Raw genomic sequence first — 13757 nt, 5'->3', positions numbered from 1 at the left:
AAGAAAAGTATGTCCGCGTCTGTTCAAATTAAGCCCATTCTTTAAGGATTAGCTCCAATGACACTTCATCCATGAGGCCTTCCTGTGTTCTGTCACCCCTGTGGGACCGACTCATCCATTAACATAGGAAGCACAGTGCCCAAGGCCATAACCATATTTTATTTTTAAATCCTCTTAAAGTTGAAACAAGGTCATCTGGGTGGCTGAGTTGGTTAAATGTCTGACTCTTGATTTCCGCTCAGGTTACGATCTCATGGTTTGTGAGTTCAAGGCCCACATCAGGCTCTGGGGTGACAGTGCGGAGCACGTTTGGGATTCTCTCTCTTCTTCTCTCTCTGCCCCCACCTCAGTTTCATTCTCTCTCAAAATAAATAAATAAATAAACTTAAAAAAAATCAGAGCAAAAAGCTGAATATGATAACAATTAACATATAACAATCAATATAGACTGGATTATATTATATATTTATTTTTATACCAATTCAGTGGTAAAATATAATTTAAGTATATATGTTTTAATGAGGAAGAGACCCCATGAAGGCAGAAGTACCCAGGGCCCATGGAGGTCACAAAACAGCTCTCCATTTCTGACTTCCTGTCTTAATTTTGGTTTCCCAGAGGCACAGCCTGAGGTAAGCCACCACAGGAAGTTTATTTGGGAAATGATCTTAGCAAGCAGAAGTGAGGGAGCAGAGAGAGAGGAACAGGGAGTGAAGAAAAGTCAATAGAAGCATGTGTTCTCAAAGTCACTGTTGCAGGCTCCAGGGTTTAGTTTCGCTAGACCTCTGTTCCTGAAGACAGACAGAATACTTCTCAGTATTCCCCACCTGAAGGATATAGGTGGGCCAGGGTATTTATCTACTGACTGATGTCCTTCAGTTTTGAGCATTGTCCCTGAGGCTGTTTGCTCCCTTTCATGGGGCTTATATAAATGCATGGGGCTTATATAAATGCTGGAGGAGAGAACATCAAGTGCTTGTTCAAGGTGACACACGGTTAGCATGAGAGCAAGATTGTAGGCTATCTCTGCCTGACTTCTTTCACTTAGCATAATACCCTCTAGCTCCAGCCATGTTGTCGCAAATGGCAAGATCTCATTCTTTATTTGGCTGAGGACATAACATTGTATGTCAATTATGCTTCAATTAAAAAAAATAGATTGCATGTCTAAACACAGCTGAAGTGGAAACTCAAGGGGGCCAAGGTGATGAGACTCAAAACAACAAAAGTGTCTGCTATGGTTCCTCTGGAATCAATCTCACATTAACTCCGTGTTCCTGTGCTGTCTTCTTTATACACCTGTAAGAACTCGTTTTATATTCATCCATGTTGTATGCATCCCACAGTTCCTTTTGTACTGGAAGTATCAACCTCTTGAAGTCATGAGCAGTGCTCATGGCACAGAACCTTGCACCTAGTAGGTACTTGGAACATATTATCGATTTAAGTTAACTAAGGCAGTCCTGGCCCAGGATTTGGGAGAACCAAATTCCAGTCCCCACCCTGTGACTAACATGCTGGGTGATGTTGGGCAACCCCTCCGTCCCCTTGGATCTCATGGCTCCATCTATGAAATGAGGAGCATGTACAGGATCCTCTCCAAGGACCCCTCTGGATCTGTTTGATTATTCCCATCCATGCCACCGCACTGACCATGAAGGATGGTCCAAGTACACTCTAAGCCCAGTGCTAGTTGCCGGGATTATGGAGGTAAATGCCGTACGATCTTACTGTGCAAGAATGAAGTGGTCCTTCCAGGAGAGAGATAGATGAAGAGTTATAGCACATTACAGTGTGACAGAAGTAAGCACAGAGGGCTGAGGACACACAGCAGGATTTGCAATCCAACCTGGGACGCGTCAGGAGGAACTCTGGCAGGGATGACGGTGGAGGGGACTCTTTAAGGATAGGTGATGAGTAATGGAGATGTGGGGGAAGGACAGGGGAGGCTGCTCCCTGCAGCACTAGTCCGGGGAACGGAGGCATCTTTCTCAAGGCTGGAGACTGCTTGCGCAGGACAGAAAAGAGATGTTTCTAAGGCTCTGAATTTTGGGCTCGCGCTAGTCCCATACCTCATTGTGCCTTTCCCAGGGCAGTTGTTCGCTACTGTCACATACAAGTTTTAATGTGTGTGCCAGCCCAAAGATTAGGAAAGGAGAACTAGTTACATCGACAAACTACAGCTTCCAAGGTGGGAGACAAGACACATTTTTCTATGTTTGCTGGGAGAGGAGACTCACCTTCACTTTATTTTATATTTATTATTAAGCAGCACTGTGGAAATGGATTTTAAAAAAAAAGCAGTCACAGACTAATGGAGAGAAGAGGATATATTAGCCACTAGACAGGTCTTCAGTCAATTTATATGTGTTCAATCAGTCCAGTGTTCCCTTCTTTGATAATAATGAGTACATTTCTTTCCAGAAGTCAAAGTCTCTGTTATTTTCTCCCTATTTATGGTGATCAGGTATTTGTGTTACTCCAGGTAAGATACCCTGGAAATGGCTTGTAGAAGCAGCCCTTCATGCTAAGTGCACCGTGGGAAAGATGCATTATAGAAACTCCAGTCCTCGGGATATAACTGCTGACATTTTCCCCTTCCTGCTCGGCATGAGTATGAGATCACCCCATAATTTTACCTCATGGAGTCATTTGCTGCTTTAGGAAGAAATGCTCTTTGCTGATAAACATCCCTCTGCACATAAATGTCATGCTGAAAAGGTTTCTCTTTTTGGAGAAATGGCCAAAAGCCCCCGATTTCAATAACTTGCTTCGTTACCAAACAGGAGTGAGTGATAAAACTTGCCGTAAGTAGGGGCTGGAGCACACAGCCTTCCCAACGGTTCCCTGAAAGAAGAAGCAGGAGAATGCTGGAGGGAGATGGGATTATTTGCACAGAAGCTCATTTCTTACAAGAGTTGGGTTCAGAATCTGCAATGTGATGTTGATTGCAGGTATGAACACTGATTCATCGTCACTGATGCCAGTTCTGGACATGTAGTAATTGCTCAAGACTAAATCTGGCTGCCACTATTTGTCAATTGTACCGTGGAATTTTTTAGTCTTAGTACAAGCTGACTCAATAACCTTATAATGGAGGGGAATAGAATGAAGCAAAATCTTTCTGTTGAGACTCCACAAAGTGCACTGGTTATTTCATTATTTTTTTTGCTAATGACCAGCCTAAGTATTTTACATATGATATCAATTAAATTAACACACGTTAATGAAAAACATGGAGTGAGTCATTTACTGTGAGGATTAAAAAATCGTATTATGCCGCCTTCACCGCAATATCAAGAAATCAGGCATTTCATTATCCAAAGTTTGTAGATGAGCAAATGAGGCTCAGAGAATTTAAATCAATTGCCTAAGGTTATACAACTTGTAAATGACAATGCTGGGATCTGAACCTGCATTTGTCTGACTCCAAAGCTCATATTTAGGACCTCACAGATCATACTGAGGTATCATACTCATACTGAGTAGTCACACAGTAAATACTTATAAACCTGACCTTTTATGGAACTAATGACAGCAGACTCATTGAGGATGAACCCATGGCGTGAGGGAGTTACTATCCTCAGAATATCACTCTTCCTATTCATTGATTAACTTTATCAAACACCTCTTAAGTCTATATCCCTTCATTACAATACATTATGAGATTCAGGGTCCCTGGACTGCCTAGAAGGGAAAACAGAAAAGCAGAGAAATAATTATAATGCAGTAGCCTGTAGACCATTTCAGATATAGTTTTGGTCATCCCCAAAACTTAGCTTCTTGAAACACTAATTCTATTGTGATCTCTCATGCTACTATGGGCTGCTGGACTCAACTTGGATTCCCTCATGTTTTTGCACATGGGTGGTGGTTGAGATTGTGGTCATCTGGTCATTTGGGGGCTTCTTTATTTCCGTGCCTGGTTCCTGAGATGGCTGGGTTAGCTGGGAGCTGATCTGACAGATACCTCTTTCTTCGCATGAATTCTCTACATGGCTCTCTACATGGCTAGCTTGGGATTCCTCATAGCACAAACTCCATGACACAATGGATTTCTTCCTGGAGCGAACCCTCCAAGAGACAAAGTTGGAAGCTGCAAAGCTCTTTTGAACTAAGCTGCAGAAATCAGTGTCACCTTGGTTGCCATTTTGTTGGTTACAAACAAGTCTCGAGTCTGGCTTTGATTCAAGAGGTAAGGCTCTGCAGGAGCATGGCTACTGAGGGCCATAATTGATTGGCAGGGCAGGTGGGGGGCATCTTTGGAGACTACTAGCTACTGCATGCTATGTATGTATGATACATGTATGTATCAAGTGCTTTGAGAATCCCATAGACGCCCAGGCCAACTTCTCCAGGGCAGTAGAAGCTCAGCCTGAGAAGACATGTGACAAAGGTAAAATAGTTCTTATATGCCAAGGTGTACCAAGATGAGAGTTGCGTATTAGAAAGACCGTGCTGGTGGCAGCGTGGAGGGTAGATTTCAGAAGGCAAAATGGAGTCAGGGAAACTGTTGAGTTGGGATGAGGAAGAGAGTCTAGTTGCCAGAATCCATCTTCCTTAGGAGAAGGAAGCGCCTGTGAGTTTATGTTATAAACTGGTTCGCTGAAAAGGATGAAGGGGAGGAAGGACATAGAAGGGCAAAAGACCAGGGGGCTTCTGAATTGAGCAATTCCATGGAAGGTAGTGCTGTTCATGTGGTAGCGAAAACAGAAGCAGGGAGTGCTGATACGTCCAGTCTTGACCTTATTTGATTCTGAGACATGTGCAGGAAAATCAGACGGAGACATGCTATGTGCTGCATTGTAGTGCACACCATTGGTGCCTTGCCCTTGATTTCCTTTACTGGGCCAGTGCATACCCTCCTTAGCAGCAGTGACAGCTAGCTGCTAACCACTCACACTTGCACCCTTAGTCTAGAGATTTCCCTCACCTAGAATTGCCTGGGAGTTTACACCCACTCCCTGGAGACAACCTGCAGCCAATGATGGACTAATACAGGGATGAAAATGATCATTCCCCTTGCTACCAGGTGGGACCTCCTGTGATGCCATATGCTCCCAGGCTCCCTGGGAGTTCATCTGGGGTCCATCTTTACACAGCTTCTGCCCTGCCCCCACTTGCTACTCCCAATCCTCTTTCTCTCTCAGGAAGTCACTTGAACTAGAACCTCACAGAGCTCCACCTCAGGAAGCCTAAGGAAACCTGACGAGGCCTTTAGATGATATACCCCATGGTAGGTTATTTGGAGGCAATGTAAGTTCTTTTGTGGTGAAAATCTTTTCTAAACAATAGTAGGGCCTTCTTGCAAAATGGAGTAAGAATCACGAGACATAGAGCATTTAAACACGGGTGTGGACGTGGAGCTCATAGTAGAGTGCATGAACTCGGAATTCTGGAACAAGACTACCTGGTTTTAATCCCAGCTCCACCATTTGTGAGCTATATCATCTTCTGTGTCTCAGTTTCCCTCTCTGTAAAATGGGGAGAATAGGGGAGCCTTGATGGCTTAGTTGGTTGAGTGTCTGACTTTGGCTCAGGTCATGATCTCGCGGTTCATGAGCTCAAGCCCCACGTCAGGCTCTGTGCTAACAGCTGAGAACCTGGGGCCTGCTTCGGATTCTGTGTCTCCCTCTCTCTCTGCCCCTCCCCTGCTCATACTTTGTCTCCCTCTCTCTCAAAAATAAACAAAACGTTAAACAAATTTTATAAAATGGGGAGAATAATAGTTTCTATACAAAAAAGTTATTGTGAAGATTTAATGAATTATCATATCTAAAATGCACAAGTACCACGAGAAAAATTTTATCCATTGGGGTGCCTGGGTGGTTCAGTTGTTTGAGCATCCAACTCCTGATCTTGGCTTAGATCTCACAGTTTGTGAGATCTCACTGTCAGTGCAGAGCCTGCTTGGTGTTCTCGCTCCCCCTCTCTCTGCCTCTCCCCACTCGCTCACGTACACTCTCTGTCTCAAAATAAATAAATAAACGTTAGCAAAAGAAGAATAAAGTGAAATTTTATCTATTGTGTTCACTGCTGTATCGTTAGTACGTAGAACAAGACCTGTTGCATCCTAGATTCTCAATAAATAATTGTTGAGTGAATACACGTAAAGCCATTAGAAGAACACCTGGCACAATTTCACTCTTAGAAGTTTAGCCAAAATATATATTCACAATAATATAAGCCAACGTAACTAAAAGATTGCTAATTACAGAAGTAGAAATAGTTTGTCTGAACTAGCAAAGGATTTGAAAAATATATGCAAATATATCTATATGTATACATATACACATATAATTATTTAAAAAAACATAAATTGTGGTTCATTCAGACAATGGAATACCATGCAGTCACTAAAAAAAAATGAGGTACCTTGAAGTGTACAGGTATGGAAGGATCATCAACATATACTGTGAAAAAGGAAGGAGCAGAAAAAAGCAAAGTACAGTGCATGTAGTATGTTATCATTTGAGGAAGAATACATACATGTACATGTACTACACACAGACACGTGCGCGCACACACACACACGCACACACACAATCTATGGTAGGATTGACCAGAATTACCCCTGGGGAAGGAATCAGGAACGGGAAGGAGACTAAAGGTACACGCTGTTGATTTTTGTTTTTATGCAAGGCAAGTGTATCCTATTTAGAAACTAATCAAACAATTCACATTTTTTAAAAGACAGAATTGATATTAACTAAGACTTGGCTGCCTAGGGGCAGGTGAGAGGGTGGGTGGATTTTCAAATGTCTTAAGAACCACAGGGGATCTTGCTCAAAGTGCATGTGTGGACAACGGACTAAGATAGCATTTTTCTGCACAAGGGGGCGCCAAGCCCTTTACCTGGTAAATCCCCTGTGAATTGACCTCTAAAGATTGATTACAGCTCAGCCTTCCACTCCTCTGGCTTGGAAAATTAGATTGAATACCATTATTAATTTTGATTACCAGACCTGAAGTCTCTGTAAGCTCACTTGGCAGGCAGACAGCCTCTAGCCTTTCTTAAGCTTTGCCTTCAAAATCTGCTTTCTTCGGGGGATGGAGTTGAGGGTAGGCCAGATGTGCCTACTATGTGCCAGCCCCCCACCCCCACCCTGTGCTGGGTAATTGAATTGTACGTCCCATTACTTGGTTCTCTCACCTCCTCTCTGAGTGGGCATCATTATCTTAACTTAAGTAGGAAATAGGCTTAGGTTAAGTGACTTGCCCCTGGACTTATAAGAGTATATAAGAAAAGAGGAAGCATGTGGCAGGTGCCATCAACTCCACTTGAGCTCATGAATTATTAATATTTTGTTTGAATGAGGAAACACACAAGAGACCTATAAAAAACTCCAAGAAGGGGAAAGATGTTGGCTTGCCAAAAATGTTCCTGACTACAACGAAAAAGGTGCTTTCCTCCAGTAGAACACCTTCCCTTGATTCCCTGCCTGCTTGAAGGAGCACATGACTTCAGAAGTGAGATGTGGCACTCCAGTGAATCTCCATGGTACTGAGGGCACCAGGCCCTGCCATGCCGACTACAGAATCATAGCACTTTTTTAAGGTGGAGCAGCCTTAGATATCATCACAACTTGGGCAAGTCACTCTTATTCCATAGATGAGGTCACTGTGACCTGCGGAGGGGGAGAGAGCTATTCAGATCACACAGGGGTATGGTGCCAGTTAGGGCCACATTCTAAGTCTTTGGATGCTTATTCTAGTGTCTTTTTTTCCCCCAGTTGTTTCTACAGCTGGATCCCAAAACTTTATAGATCCCAAAACTCTTGGATATAGTCTCACAGACCCTGAAATGGACCCTTTATTTATTCTGGGTCCCTTCCTTTTTGAATCCCCATTTTCTTCATTGGTGACTAAGCCTGTGAGTATGGAAGGGACCTATCAATTTTTATAAGTATAATTTTTTAGGTGCTAATTTTGATAAACAGTGATTTCCAGCTCTCTTCAAAGTATGTTACAAGTATCTGCTGAGAAGGGGCTGACTCTTTTATTTGTTTTGGCCCTTCTAGACTCCGTTCTGTTCCAGGCATGCAGTAGGAACTCATCCTGGCTTACCTAGGTGAGTAATGATCTGGCATCCATTTAAAAGACCTGCACAGAATCCAGGAATACTGTCACAGTGATGCATGTATTGCTAGTAGAATATCAAACATGAACCTGGGCACCACCATTTGGAAAGTGGTATTGCTTCTGTGGTAGGCAGAGTTGAGAAGATGGCCCCCAAGAGTCCCATCTCTTAGTGTCTTCCATGGATACTCCCTTCCCTTAGATTGTGAGCAGGACCTATGAGTATTGTGGATGCCAGCCCCGTGGTCACGTTACATCATATGGCAAAGGTGATGAGATTTTAAAGATATAATCAAGGTCCCTAATTAGTTTGACTTTTGTGTTAATCAAAGGGATATTATCTGGGTGGGCCTGACCTAATTAAGTGAGCGCTTTCGAAGAGGGCTTAGGCCTTCCCTGAAGTTAGAAGGATTCTCCTACTGGCTTTGGGTTGTCCAACCTCAGGAAAATGGATCTTGCCAACATTCATGTGAGTTTGGAAGAAGACCCTAAGCTTCAGATGAGCCCCAGCCAACCCTTGTGTACAGCCTTATGAGACCCCAAGCGGAGAACTCAATCAAGCTGTGCCCAGACATCTACCCTACAGAAACTGTGGGATAATAAATGGGTTTTGAGCTGTTAAATGCATAACCCATTATACAGCCCAGAGAACTAATTAAGCTCCTATGATTGTGGAAGGGATCTAGACCCCATCTTGGATGATCCTCCAGTTGCCCTACACATAATTTCTCCCATTTTTTGTTCCTCTACTTGAATTGCATATATTTTTCTCATGTGACGATATTCAAGGACAAGACTAATATAACTTTAGGCACGTTTGTATAGTATTTTAAAAGTCACTTAATTTCCTTGTGACTCCTTTCAATCATCTTTGAAGCAGAAGTGATTCTGTGGTTACATGTCAGCTGGCCCATTAGGAAGCACTCACTGGGAAGTCGGGCTGGTGGGAAGCTTCTGCAAACAGAACTATAATCTATGAACTTTTTGGATGTATAAGAACATGTGGTGATTGGAAAGAGAAGTGGATTTGTAGTCCAAATAGCAACATTTACATTCTTATGCTACTATTTTGAACGGCCATGTGACCTTAGGCAAGGCATTCAACTTTCCTGATTCTCAGTTTTTTTGCATCTATAGAGAAAGGGGTGATAATAGGTTGATGGCAAGGACTAAATGAGCTATTGCATTTGACCCATATTATCATCTTTAGGTTTGTTTCTTTTTAATCTTGTCCAGGTCAGTTCCTCTCTTATGGACTGTGCAGTGTCCTCAGCCTCTTGATCACTTGGATACTTCTAGTAACACTGAAAGGAAGCTCTGCAAATGGGATTGTATTGGGAATGGGAAATTGTCAGGTGACAAGGACCAGGAAAAAATTCCCATTTCCATTCAGAGCAAAATGTCACCTTATTCTGTTTCAGTAAAGAATAAAGGAATTTGGACAAAATGTCAGTTTTCCTCTGAACTAATTTGGGAATTATAATTACATGCACAGTGTCAGTTGAGTGCATGAATATTCATAATTAAAAATGAAATTGTCATTTTTTCAGATTGTGAAAATGAACAGAAATCCCCAGGGCTGTCCAGGGCCAGAAGAGCTGTTCATTTTAAGAAAAATTCTTTAAGATATGGAAGCAAAATAACCCCACACAAATTACCTATCATCTATCTATCTATCTATCTATCTGTCTGTCTATCTGTCTACTATATAGAGAGAATATTGTGATGGATGCCAGCTGAGGGTTAGGGAAACACTGTTAGACCAGTAGTGTTGCCTCCACCCTCTCTGCATGGCTCACTATCAGAGGACACAGGAGGTGTTCACCTAGGGAGGAAAAAAGATTGGAAGACAAGTCCTGGTTACTCACTCCCCAATCCCACTCCACCACCCTGCTGCTGGCCAGCCCTTTAGCCTACACACACATTTTGTTTTCCAGAAATGTTGAACCTCTACCTGTTCAAAGTTCAATACAAGGGGACAGGCATACATTAAATAGGTACAATAGAGTATGATATATACACAGAAAGAGAACAGGGTGCTCTTGGGGGTTTAGCTTTTAGTTACGAGTTACTATATCCATGTTATAAATGAGCAAACTGGGACCAGGAGATGCTAGTTCTTGGTGACATATTAGAAAATGTATTCCCTTAGAATCTTAATGTGTATTTCCTACTTGAAGAGTCTTTTCAGGATATTTCCTTATATTTAGCACCAATAGAGACCCAGGCTGCTGCACAGGGGGCAAGGACAGGATGTAGGTCTGAGGTCTGGGTTAGGTGGCCTTGGGTAAGGCTCTGATTTCTGGATCCTCATTCTTGCTGGGACTAGATGACCATTAAGAGGATTCTTCTAGCTCTATATTCTGTGGCTGTTATTCCTCTCCCTCTTACGTTCCAGTTTTCCAGACATTGTGAAGTTGCTGTAGTTCATTTCTCTGGGCCCAACAGAGAAATCACTTAGGGGAGAAAATGAGTTGTGTCAGAATCTTTAGCCTTAAGGAAAAAAAAAAAGAATCTTTAGCTTTAAATAATCTGCTCTGCTTTCTGCTCAAATCCAGGGAAGGTATGTTTCTGCTTTTCCATTGTAAGATGGGGGAACTGCTAAGGTGACCTGTTCTAGATTATTGACCTTAATTGAGATACATCTTCCTTGATCGAGAAGGTAGAGAGATTTAACAGCCTAGCAGCTCTGCAGTTTCTCCCAGATGCCTTGGGAAGCATGAATTTCTTTTCTTTCTTTTGTATTCCCTTGCTTCTTTAGAGTTAATGGTTTCTTCCTGTAACAGTGCCATGATTGACTTTCCTGGACACCACCCACATCCATTATCCCTGTTGCAGTGCCTTAATTGAAATGACATCTTAGAATTATTTCTTTAAAATTCATTGTTTAATTCAGTAAATTTAGTATTAATTAACGCCAACTGCCCTGATGTTTTGGTCCCCCATTTGTCACTCTCTCAGCGCATGGAGCAGTACAGGAAATAATAGGTCTATTTGATTTTACAGGACTTACTTTACTTTACAATTCAGATTTACTAGTGTAGCAGGAATGGGAATTCAAAATGGTATTTTGTAATGATCATGCACTTGGAAAAGAGAAAGGGAAAGAAGAGAGGAGGAGGGGAGGAGGAGGAGGAAGATTGGTTGCCAGATGCCACTCATCAGGGAGAGAATTTTGATGCTGGGATCAAGACAAGGGTATGGTGGCTGTCAGTCAGGGGCTCTTAGGGTGACCTCAGATAGCCATATACTTCAAAAGCCTTGTTCCATTAGTATAACATTCAAAATGAGCTGTGTGTGTGTGTGTGTGTGTGTGTGTGCGTGTGTGCAAATATAGTTAACTCTATTTTCCAGCCCTGTGGGAAAATGGTATGTGTATTTCATCAGAGAATGTCATAACAGAATAATCATGCATCTTGTTAAAATAATACAAATTTCATAAGAATTGGGCTATGCTGGGAATGTAATTTTGAGTCTTAGTGGTTAAATATGGACTTATGTTGGGTTCTCCCAGACGACTCTGAGTTTAGGATTCAATAGCAAGTAGCTTGCTTGAGGGGTGATCAAAAGAAGCACCCAAAGGCGAGGCATAAGAGGGAAGACAGCTCAAAGCGTGCATGATTTCTGCTCAGTTGCCATGCAGGCAACTGGGGCTCAGCCTTGCTGGAAAGCTTGGGAGAACGGTGCAGAGGGCACCTCTGGGGGGTAAGGAAACAGTATTCTCTAGACTCCATCTGTTCCCTGAGGGCTGTTTCCAGGGGTACTAACCCCTGGTACTTCTAGCCTGCCTGGTGCCTGTGGGCGAAAAGAAAGCCCCCGGGCAGAGAGGAACAGGTACTTGCTTTAGGGTGCGAAAGTTTTGAACTGAAGAATGAGTGTCAAAGGAATAGAGAGGCAGCACTATTAGTGTCTTTTGTGTTGAATAATTCATGTGTAGTCAGGCTCAAATGTTGTCTGAGGTTAGAATTGGAGGCTTTCAGATACCGGGACAGACGACTTGGGGGTCAAGATTATCATGAGGGGTACCAGTACGCATTAAAATACTTCTCAGCCTGGTACAGTTTATCTATGTGGTCAGTGTTCTGCCCAGCTCCCCTTTACTGGCTCAGTACAGCCATATCTGGCTGCCATGTTGGCTGCTAATAACTTATAGCTGTTCCCCTTCTCCAGAAGATTGCCCTTAGCTGATGAGATTCACCTGTCCAAGGAGGTTATACGCCGTGAGGGTACCTCCCAGCCCATGACTCAGAGTCCTGACTTAGTCCTGTATATCATCCAAGTGGATTGCTTATTCTACCTACAACATCAATCATCCATTTATACCCTAAGTTGTATTGATGCCCTGTCTGTGCCTCTTGGCTTCATACACCACAATGTTTGGCTACTCTATGAAAATGTCTCTTTATTACGCTATAATAGTAGGTTCATAATCCTTAAGAAGACTACCAGACACCTAGCAGAGTAGGTGGGTAGATGGAATTCATGTGTCTGTATTTGGACCCAGAGTAGGTGATATTAATACACCCCAAGCCAGGACAGAAGGCAGTGAACATCGTTTTACATGAGGAAAATCTTATTATCCCATTTTAAAGATAAGGAAACCGAAGCCCGGTTATTTCACTAACTTGCACAAGCTCACACAACTTGCCAAAGTGTAGATTTGGGGATTTAAATAAGGCCTTTAGAGTATCAAGGGTAAATGGATGTAGCCAATGCAACGTTGGAGATGGGCTCTGATTCTTCCTGGCTGTATTGGTCATGTGATCTCAGATCACATAAGTGCGTCCCAGTAATGCTTTCTGATTGGCAGGCCTGATGGATACATATCAGTGGAGAGTCCCAGGACTCCTTGCTCGTAGAGATTGATCACTCCGACTCTCATGCTGAGTTCGATCAAATCTTCTCTATTTATAACTTAGAAGGGGATCATAATGTCTTGGGGCCAGTGTAATTCATGCCCTAATCATCAGTAAAGTATTGAGAAAGATTCCTTTACCCGAGGGCCTGTTGAACAACCACTGTCAGGCAAGAAACAGCATCTCCATGTGAGACTTCTGTGCTTCTGAACCAGGTGGGCTATAACAACACAGGGCCTGCAGATTGTTTTAAAAAGTGATTCTGTTTGCTCTATACTTTTTACCTTTCATTTAAATTCTGCAAACATTCGCTAAACACCTACCAAGCTCCAGGTCCCACACTAGGCTCAGGGGAGGCTACAAAGATCAAGAAGATGCCTTGCCTTCATGCTTGTAGAGAAGACTGGCAAATAAATAACGAAGCATTGTACGTGGTAGAAAAAATTAAGGGCTAATTAGTCATTCCTGCATCCAGCTGTGTGAGCCCAGAAGGGCAAGTGGTTAGTTCTGACTGCAGGGGATTTGGAAGTGACATTGAAGGATGAGCCCAATGTTGATAGACAAGGAAAGGGGCTGGATCCATTAACCGTGGCAGGCAACAATAGAAAAGGGGAAACAACGGTTTTTAAACTGGTTTCTTACAGTAGAGCTAATCTGTAAGTTACTGTGTGTAGATTGTGTGTGTGTGTGTGTGTGTGTGTGTGTGTGTGTCTGTGTGTGTGTGTAGGAAAGATTCAGTGAGATGCAAGGGAGAGAAATATCTCAGACCTGGCAGAACTCCAGCCACAGATGAATTATTATGTTTATCACAGGTTTCCCATG

General features: G+C 42.7%; 1 long non-coding RNA gene across 2 annotated transcripts in view; it reads left to right on the top strand.

Annotated features, from left to right (window-relative positions):
• LOC128315343 (uncharacterized) overlaps positions 1–13757 on the top strand; it is a 90114-nt gene that overhangs the window by 36569 nt on the left and 39788 nt on the right. For both annotated transcript variants that reach the window (XR_008298098.1, XR_008298097.1), the window contains exon 2: positions 8022–8071. This is a non-coding gene — a long non-coding RNA (uncharacterized LOC128315343). The remainder of the gene's footprint in view (positions 1–8021; positions 8072–13757) is intronic.

This window comes from Acinonyx jubatus, chromosome C2 (genome assembly GCF_027475565.1).
Source record: "Acinonyx jubatus isolate Ajub_Pintada_27869175 chromosome C2, VMU_Ajub_asm_v1.0, whole genome shotgun sequence".
NCBI classification, from domain to species: domain Eukaryota; kingdom Metazoa; phylum Chordata; class Mammalia; order Carnivora; family Felidae; genus Acinonyx; species Acinonyx jubatus.
This window is presented reverse-complemented; position numbering and strand designations above follow the sequence as displayed.